The 8,053-nt window shown below is 43.0% G+C and overlaps 1 long non-coding RNA gene across 1 annotated transcript; it reads right to left on the reverse strand.

Moving 5' to 3' along the window:
- Positions 1 to 405: 405 nt before the first annotated feature.
- On the reverse strand, positions 406 to 6,619 carry LOC144097176 (uncharacterized). Its single transcript, XR_013306938.1, has 4 exons — positions 6,526 to 6,619; positions 4,209 to 4,276; positions 1,279 to 1,360; positions 406 to 486 (listed from the first exon to the last, which is right to left on the reverse strand). It is a non-coding gene; the product is annotated as an uncharacterized LOC144097176 (long non-coding RNA).
- Positions 6,620 to 8,053: the final 1,434 nt, after the last annotated feature.

The following is an 8,053-nucleotide window of genomic DNA, read 5'->3' on the forward strand; positions in this document are numbered from 1 at the left end:
TAGAGGTCCTGAGTTCAGCTCTCAACGGCTGCTGTCTTTTATTTCAATTTCTGAAAAATCAATTTTCACCTTCAGTCGGTAAGCGAATAGATTCTCATTTCGTCCAACACCTCTAACAAAAACACATTGCGGAAAGCTTGGTTTCTTATGAGAGTTTGCTTCTTTGACCCAAATATTCTATTTTGAGCGTTTTTCGACTTTTCTACGTTCTCTCAGCCGCAGCAAGATGTGTTTAATGTCTCGTAAAGTTGTGTGTGAGAAATCATTTTCTCTTCTCTTGACGTCAAAGACTGCGATTGTAAGTGCATGCATTTCGATTTATTTTTGTACAAGAATGATTACATTTCCGGACACTTGGATGTGTGGTTGAACCACTCGCTCACTCGCTCCGAGCGTGTAGGTAGATTTAAATGTATAACAAGATAAAACATCAATATGGTAGAAACGAAGATTTTCTTTCCGTGCTTCCTCTGCGTTTTCATGCACCTGAAAAACAAAGTTCAGTGTTAAAATCACGCAGTATCATTGTTCTTGATTCCGTTTGCGTTTGGAGCTACAACACTTCCCTAACTTCCAAAACTCTCCACACCTTTTCGGTGTCATAACTTCGCCTTGTTCTCTGTCGTAAGTTTCTGAAAACCACGTTGTGATATATTCCTTATAATGTAATAACAATATTAATGATATATATGTTTATGGTTTCCACACGTGATGTCCTCCCACCGTTATGTATTGCCCTAGGAACGTTTGGGGTGAGTGCAATGAAAAAATAAAAGAAAACATCAGTATAAGACCGTTCTACACACTAGCAATATGCGCATAGAGGCGCAGATTACAACGGAGCTTCAATACATGGCAAGAAGCCAACTCGTAAAATATTGCTTTCGTCTTGTCGTAGTAATGTAAATATTTAGTAATTGTTGCATTAGTATGTGTCAACAGCTGTTCTAACGCTGTTTTTTTTTCTGCAGCAAACGCATGCGAGACATTGCTTAACTTTTAATCAAGGGTAAGTTTTCTAACAAACACTGCACCTCGAGTGCAGGTTTTGAGCTGTAACACTTTAAGTAGCTGCTGGCGTCGCAGGTGAACGACTTCAAAAATTGTTTAATATGAAGTTTTATGTGTGGACCTAAATATATCAGAGTCTATAACCTTGCACGCAACCGATTGTGCAAAATTTTACAATAGAACACGGTCTGGGGCAAGTTGATGCATACCTTGAGTAGATGAAGCGTGCAAAATATTAGTTACGTGTTGTTTCAAGTTAAAACTTACATCTATAGAGCCGTGAGCAAGGAGCTCCGGAGCACGACACTCGCACGTTGATGCAGCGTTGTCCTCGGAGGCATATATGCGGCTGCAAAAGACAAAGAAAAGCACGTCTGGTTTTGCCACTGCATATTTCTTCGTCTTTTTTGTTACTGCGACGATAAATCCTAGTGTGTCGGCAGCACCACGGCCTTACGAGCCAGTACGACGTGCCAAATTATGTTTTGTAGGCGCCGTATTTATTAACGCTCAAGACATTACTAGTTCAAGGTTAAAATCTCTTAATGATAGTGCCGGTATTATGGAAATCGTCCAAACATACAGTACTTCCATTCAATTATGAAGCACTACTAAAACAAAAGTCGCGTTAGACTTGCTGCTGCTAGTTCATTAGTAAAAATAAATCTGCGACCCTTAGCACCCACATTTTAAAGACAACAATAAATTGCAGTTCTTCTACAAGTAAAGGGAGCGAGAATCAAACGTGAAGTAATGCCTTGCATAGCTCGGAAGAGCCTCGTGTGGGCTGCTGGTTTGTTCTTTGTATGCAGAAGAGAAATGAGTTCTCAGTATCACTCATGCAAGGAGGAAAGGGATCAGGAGGATAGACAAAAAGGCATTTCAATGACGTCCCGTTGAGGCTGTTCAAAACTGCAGCACAAGTAGCTGCACTATGAAAGAGAACACTCAGATTACCAACTAGACCGGGTTATTTTATCACTTTAACGCGACAGCGTTAAGGGCCCCGCATCACAGAAAAGCCGGTGTCGTCGGCGTAGGCGCTGTTGGCCGTGAGCGAAAAATCCCTCCTCCTCCTTGCAATGTACGCCACTGCCCCAACAGATAGCGCGCGACGGCAGCGCCTTCCGCTCGTCTCGTTCGGGCGCAGTGCGGCCGTGCGGGCACGCAGGATTCACGCGGTGAGCGGTGAAGAACGCAGCGCACATCCAAAGCGCTTTCACCACCAAGTTTGCGACTTGCTGCCCGTTAGATCAGCGCCGAAGCTATGCTGGCGTTCGTGGCATCGGGTTTGTCGAGAACGATGTGCCGACGAACTACTACTGCAACTTGAGTCCCGAGCGTTTCTGCAAGACGCTTGGCAGTGCTTGTACGTTGTTTGCCGCTCCGCGCGTCCGTTCCACCGTACGTAGCAGAACGATTTGTCTAACGGGCAAGGCGTCGCGCCGAACGGGCGATGGCGTTCCGTGGACTCCCTGGCAGTGCTGCAACACGCTGTCGCATTCCACTCTTAAAGGCGAACCTTAAGCGTCCTCCAATTATAAATAACGAGATTTATTTGTTCAGAGAAAGCCATCTTAGAACTGAAAAGTGCGCTTTATGCAAACCCCTAAGAATTTATAGACGGTTAACTATAGCTATCATGTTACCTTCATATTGCCGCTACCTGCCATTTCAGACTTGTGCATTATGTCATCGTTTTAAATTCAAAGGGTCAGTGAATGAAACGAGGAGGTTGGGAGAGCTACCAGCCGCACAATTTATTTTAAAATTTTCGTTTGCCTAAAAATTACAACTTTAAATTCATACAACTTTCAAATACGCACATAGACAACACTAAGAGAATACCGAAATTAATACCTCATCTTTAACTGAGTTTTCTGCTTTTAAGGCAGCAATCCCAGCACTGTCGTTTTATCGAGTCCACAGCAAAGTCATGATGATAGTCGTGAGCGTATTTTTTATATAACTTCGCTATCTAAAATATCCTGATCTTGCTTCAAAGAATGCTAACGTGCCTCTACAATTTTTATCAAATGGTTAGATTCTTTTCTGCTAACACTTTTTCCCATTTCATACTGACCCATAGTAAGCAATTTTCTCCCTGAATGTACTCATAGCATGCCATCAGCTTTTTTCACCCTATGCTTGATGCTCTTTATAGCCCCATGCTGATTTCCTGCATTGTAATGGTACATTTTCCAGCTTCCTTTCCCCACGATTATTCAGTGATATTTGCTTGTAAATACGTTGGGACCTCACCTGTTTTTTTCCTTGTTCCTCAGCCGTTCATCATGCAAGGTTTTACTCTGCGCTTTCCGCGCTTCAAATGATGTCGAGCCCATGGGCCCCTGCACTACCTCGTTTGTTATTTGTGCATGACATCCCGCGGCTAGTATACCCACCCCTCTCTGGTTGACATCTAGGCTCAATTAGCCTTAAGGTATCATCCATAACACAACATTACTAAGATTAAGTCTTTCCACTATTACACCTTTTCGGGCGCCTTTAAGTACTCGATACATTTCTTACCGCCCATAGTGATCCGTGCATCCCTATTTCAATCTTTTTTCTTCCCTGTCGTCGTATTATCATGTTCGTGCTATCTTCTCCCTAAGGTGGCGTTGCGCTATATGACCTCTGTTTTTGTTGCTCGCGCTTAGCTATCTGAATATTTAATTCAAATGGGAACCAGTGTTAACATTTCCGTGCACACCTTTCACAGAAGGCTGTAAGGTTGAGCCTGAAAATGTTTGGTTTTCAAGCAACGTTTACCCGCAGTCTCCTTCAACGCAGACAGAGAAACAGTTGTTCATATTATTATAGTTACTATTAAAACCTGTTACTTCGCCGAATAACCTGATCTCTAGTAATCACTCAAAAAAATATTGTCTACCACAACCACTTCAGCAATGCGCAATGTATTTTTTTACCCATATGTACATAACAGCAATACGCAGAGCCATTGTGAAATACCGCAGACGAGATTCGACCAACACCTATATTTTAACCTTGAATTGCGAACAGGAAATAAAGCATTTCTGCCTTTCCTAAAATATGGACACCGCGACAATAAACATAACCTCCGGTTTTGTCTGCGAGCAATCTCATTGGTTTCATGTGTCACCCTCACTGTATGGTATGGCACTTCACATCTGATAAATTGTGATATAAATTAGAGTTATTAATGTACTTACCCCGCAACGCTGGCCGCCGCCGCCTCCAAGAGATACTCCAGAGAAACGCTGCGCCTCTGCCACCATCACTGCGACAAGATCATATCTGTAGTATTGCGCCACTTAATTGCACTGAAAAAAAGGCTATGGTGGCATACTCTGCCATCTCCCAAAGTTTGAGATGTGCGTAAAGGCTGGTCACAAGTATCTCTCGCTGTTAGTACAATTTTATACTTGCAGATGGATGAGTTATTCACATTATTCCTTCGACTTTTGTTGACGCAGGAAAAAGCAGGAAAACTATAATTATATTAAGCATATAAAGCTACTATTAGCTTTTTTTATGAAAAGAGTATTAAATACCTGTAAGAAAATTGGTCTCAGGGTGACAGCAAATCTTGACATTGAAGAGCACTATGACAATAATATATAGACATAACTTTTTATATGAGCAAGCCCGTAAGATACACCAGTGCCTTGACAGCAGAATATTTTCTTCAAATGCCGCATAAAAGTTAGACTCACGTTCTTATTTTTTCCTCTTTCTCGGTGCGACAAAAAATTCTTTTGCTAGAGGCCCCAAGGCAATTCGTAATATTTCAAGGAAAACCATTTTCCACACAGAGTCACCATACCACTGTTCTGGCATGCAGCATTCATCGGCATCTTATTCCGTTTAGAATCAACCGGCTCGTATTTCTCCAGCAGCGTGCAGTCGCCAAAAATCGCCTAGTTTGTTGAGGTCGCATAACTTGTGGCTTAAAACAATTATACCAGGCTTCTTTGTGCAGTCAAAGAAGAATGCTGTGTAGGAAGGCAGTACTTGTTGCATGTTATATTTTGTCCCAGTTTTGAAGATAAATCGTACTGTTTGCTATCCGTACAGAGAAGCTACTGATTTAGTGGCATGCGTTTATGTTTAATGGCATCCCCGTTGATTATTGATGAGAACAGTGAAAAACACGATCAGATTGTTTGGAATTCTTTCTCATGTGCTACCAGCTCCTTTCAACACTATAATCTCGAAGAGCACATTCAGAATAAATACGATTTCTGCACTCTCTCCAGAACATGTAACTGTGTCTAAAGCCAAATTTGCCATGAGCTTCGACAGCCAGTGAAACGGAAAAAGCTATGTCGTTGAGCTCGAGCAAGCTACGCACTCCCCATCCACAGTTGTCTGGTGTCTCAACGCCTTAGACTTACGTCATGCGCTAGCTTTGCGGTGTGCTTTCGCAGCTACCTTTAAAATAATGCTTAGCCAATAGTTGATTTTGACGTCTACGAATACCGAAGCCTCTTTTTGGGAGGCAAAAAGAAAATTCCTCACCTGAGCAAACACGAATGATTAATACCCTTGAGCGAAGACATGAATTTGAGTAGAGAAGTTTACGCGATGAACTGGACTCTGAATGTTCTTTTCTACAACACAGAAATCGTGTTTTGATACTCTGTTCATTTATTCAGTCGTGCACAACCACTTATGCGCAATCGATCATTGAATTGTTACCTATTTGAATCTCGGAAATTCTTAAATGGCTTCCAACAGGCTCAAACTACAACCCGTGAGCCAGTTCATACACCATTCATCCAGCCTATGCAAACATTAAGCGCTAACCAAAGGGCGCCATTAGAAACTCTTGACAAAAAGCTACGCGCATTCATCAGTGCTACCCTTAGCACCTTAATTTTTAAGACGCCCAATTTGTAGAGTATTTCTGAGCATGCTATTCACCGCAGAACTTTCAGCCGGGGTCACTAACTCGTGCCTCGCGGACAGCATGCGCCGCCACGGAATTGGATTACGGCCTCCTTTCCCTGCAAATTTCACGATCTTTTGTTCTAGAGTAGCGTTTCTTGTTCCCCCCTTTTTTTCCTTCTGATTATATGTAGCCCCAAGAAGTAATTCCTCCTCAATCGGTCCACCCCGCCTTAGCCTGTAGTAGGTTTCAATGAGAAGGACCTTGCAGCTCGGGCGAAGAAAAAAAAGGAAAGATTGTCGCTACTCAGTTTCCGGTTAGTTTCGTCAATGCTTCTCACATATTTGTTTTGCTTTTTTGCCAGCTTGAATTGAATGTTGCCTAGTTCTGATTTGTAACCTTTTGCTTGTAACTACTCCTCTTTTCTCCTCTCTCGTTTCAGGCAGTGCTGAGGTAGACAAGTTTCTCAATGCAGCCCGTCTGGCAACGTGAGTTTGAGAACGCTGGTCTTTAAAAGAGGCCAATGCGGTAATTTTCGAAGGAGAATTGAAAATCAGATAGGTTTGTTTTCACTCCTTGATAAAAAAAATTGGCTATAACTATTTTCTTCTAAAAAGGAATAATACCTCACCGCTTACCTGCTGACAGCAGAAGCAGAACCGCTAATATTACTGAGTTCTTCATTGTACTGACTGTCCTGAGAGACTACCCTCACCCAAGGAAGGATTCCACGAGCTTTTATTGCGGGTACCGGACGTACAGATGGAGCATCCGCTGTCCGCTCGCTAACCATCACAACGTGTAGTCGCAAGAAAAGGAAAGAGAAGATTGCCGCCTCCGGGAAAAAGAAGGTCTGGCGGCGCTAACCTTTCGCAACTGTTCGCAGATGAGAAACAGAATGCCAACTGCGCAGCAAATTAATTTCCTGGGAATAGAAGTCGATCGGAATTTAACTATATTAGACCTAGGTCTACTAGAATACCGAGCGTATGTTGGAACAAATATATGAAGGTCATGCATCATGTTGAACCCTTGTGAAGCTGGACACTGGGGCGCGCATCCCTTGCAACTCATGGTACTGGGTTGCACTGGTTGTTGGGAAAGAACAAAGGGCTCATTAGAAAAAAAACTGAATAAAATGGCAGTAAGTCATTTTATTATTGATAATAAAGAAAACTAAAAACAATAGCTAAATAGAGCAACCTCAGGATTTCAGCCAGCCAGCATGTGATCTCCAACTACATATGTTGCGCACCAAGAAATTTCTTTTTTTTCTTGCATGGTATCTACTGCACGCGCTTCGGTACAGAACAGGCCTGCATGCAGATATCATTTACGAAGCATTCAAAGCAATCAGCTAGTGGATGCACTGCACTTGCTTGAATGAAGACAGAACTACACGAAAGTATCACCACTAAAAAAATTTTTAAGAGGTAACACAACAACAATGTAAATCAATCAAATAGTGGAAAGCCATTTAGTCATAAACGTCCTTCACCTGGCGCGACGTTTGACCAAAATGTGTTCTGGTGAAAACGAGACGGTCCCCGTTGCGGTCCAACTTGCGCATTATCCACAAGCTATTCAGAACCATAGAAAATTCATGACATGCGCTTATTTATAAACTTCAGTGATGAGCTGGGCTAAAGCCGAACAGTTCCGAACTTGTTGCGGGGTTCTGTAAACTACCAGTGGGTGATATTTCCTCTTCCTCCAAACGGCCACAAATTGCAGACGTTAGCGCCAAACCCTCGTTCCGTTACGTTCCCAGCGGTTGGTGGCCGCAACAAGCTCAACCATTTAAGCGCGGGGGTGGCGGGGGTTGTTTGAGGTGGTCCAAAAAACCGCGCCCGGAAGGGTGGGGGGAGGGGGGGGGGGGGCGGATTGTTCTTTTTGGTGTCAAGCGATTTCAAGCTACGGCTTCTTGACGCAGGGCATTATGTTCAGCGCAGAGTATTTTTTTGCAAGTACACAGAATGCATTCTCCTTGCAAGGCACGTCATTGTCATGATCAAATGCATTTTTTTCTCCGCGAGGGCTTTGAGCAGCGGCAGTAAATTCCCAAAGAGCCCTTCCTCCGCCTCCTTTATGGGTGACACCAAAGCCCCCTGGGCAATGCCAAAATGGATTTATTGGCGTCAAGGACATATTTATTGTTCATCGTTT

The sequence above is a fragment of the Amblyomma americanum genome, chromosome 7 (genome assembly GCF_052857255.1).
Source record: "Amblyomma americanum isolate KBUSLIRL-KWMA chromosome 7, ASM5285725v1, whole genome shotgun sequence".
Classification (NCBI taxonomy): Eukaryota; Metazoa; Arthropoda; class Arachnida; order Ixodida; family Ixodidae; genus Amblyomma; species Amblyomma americanum.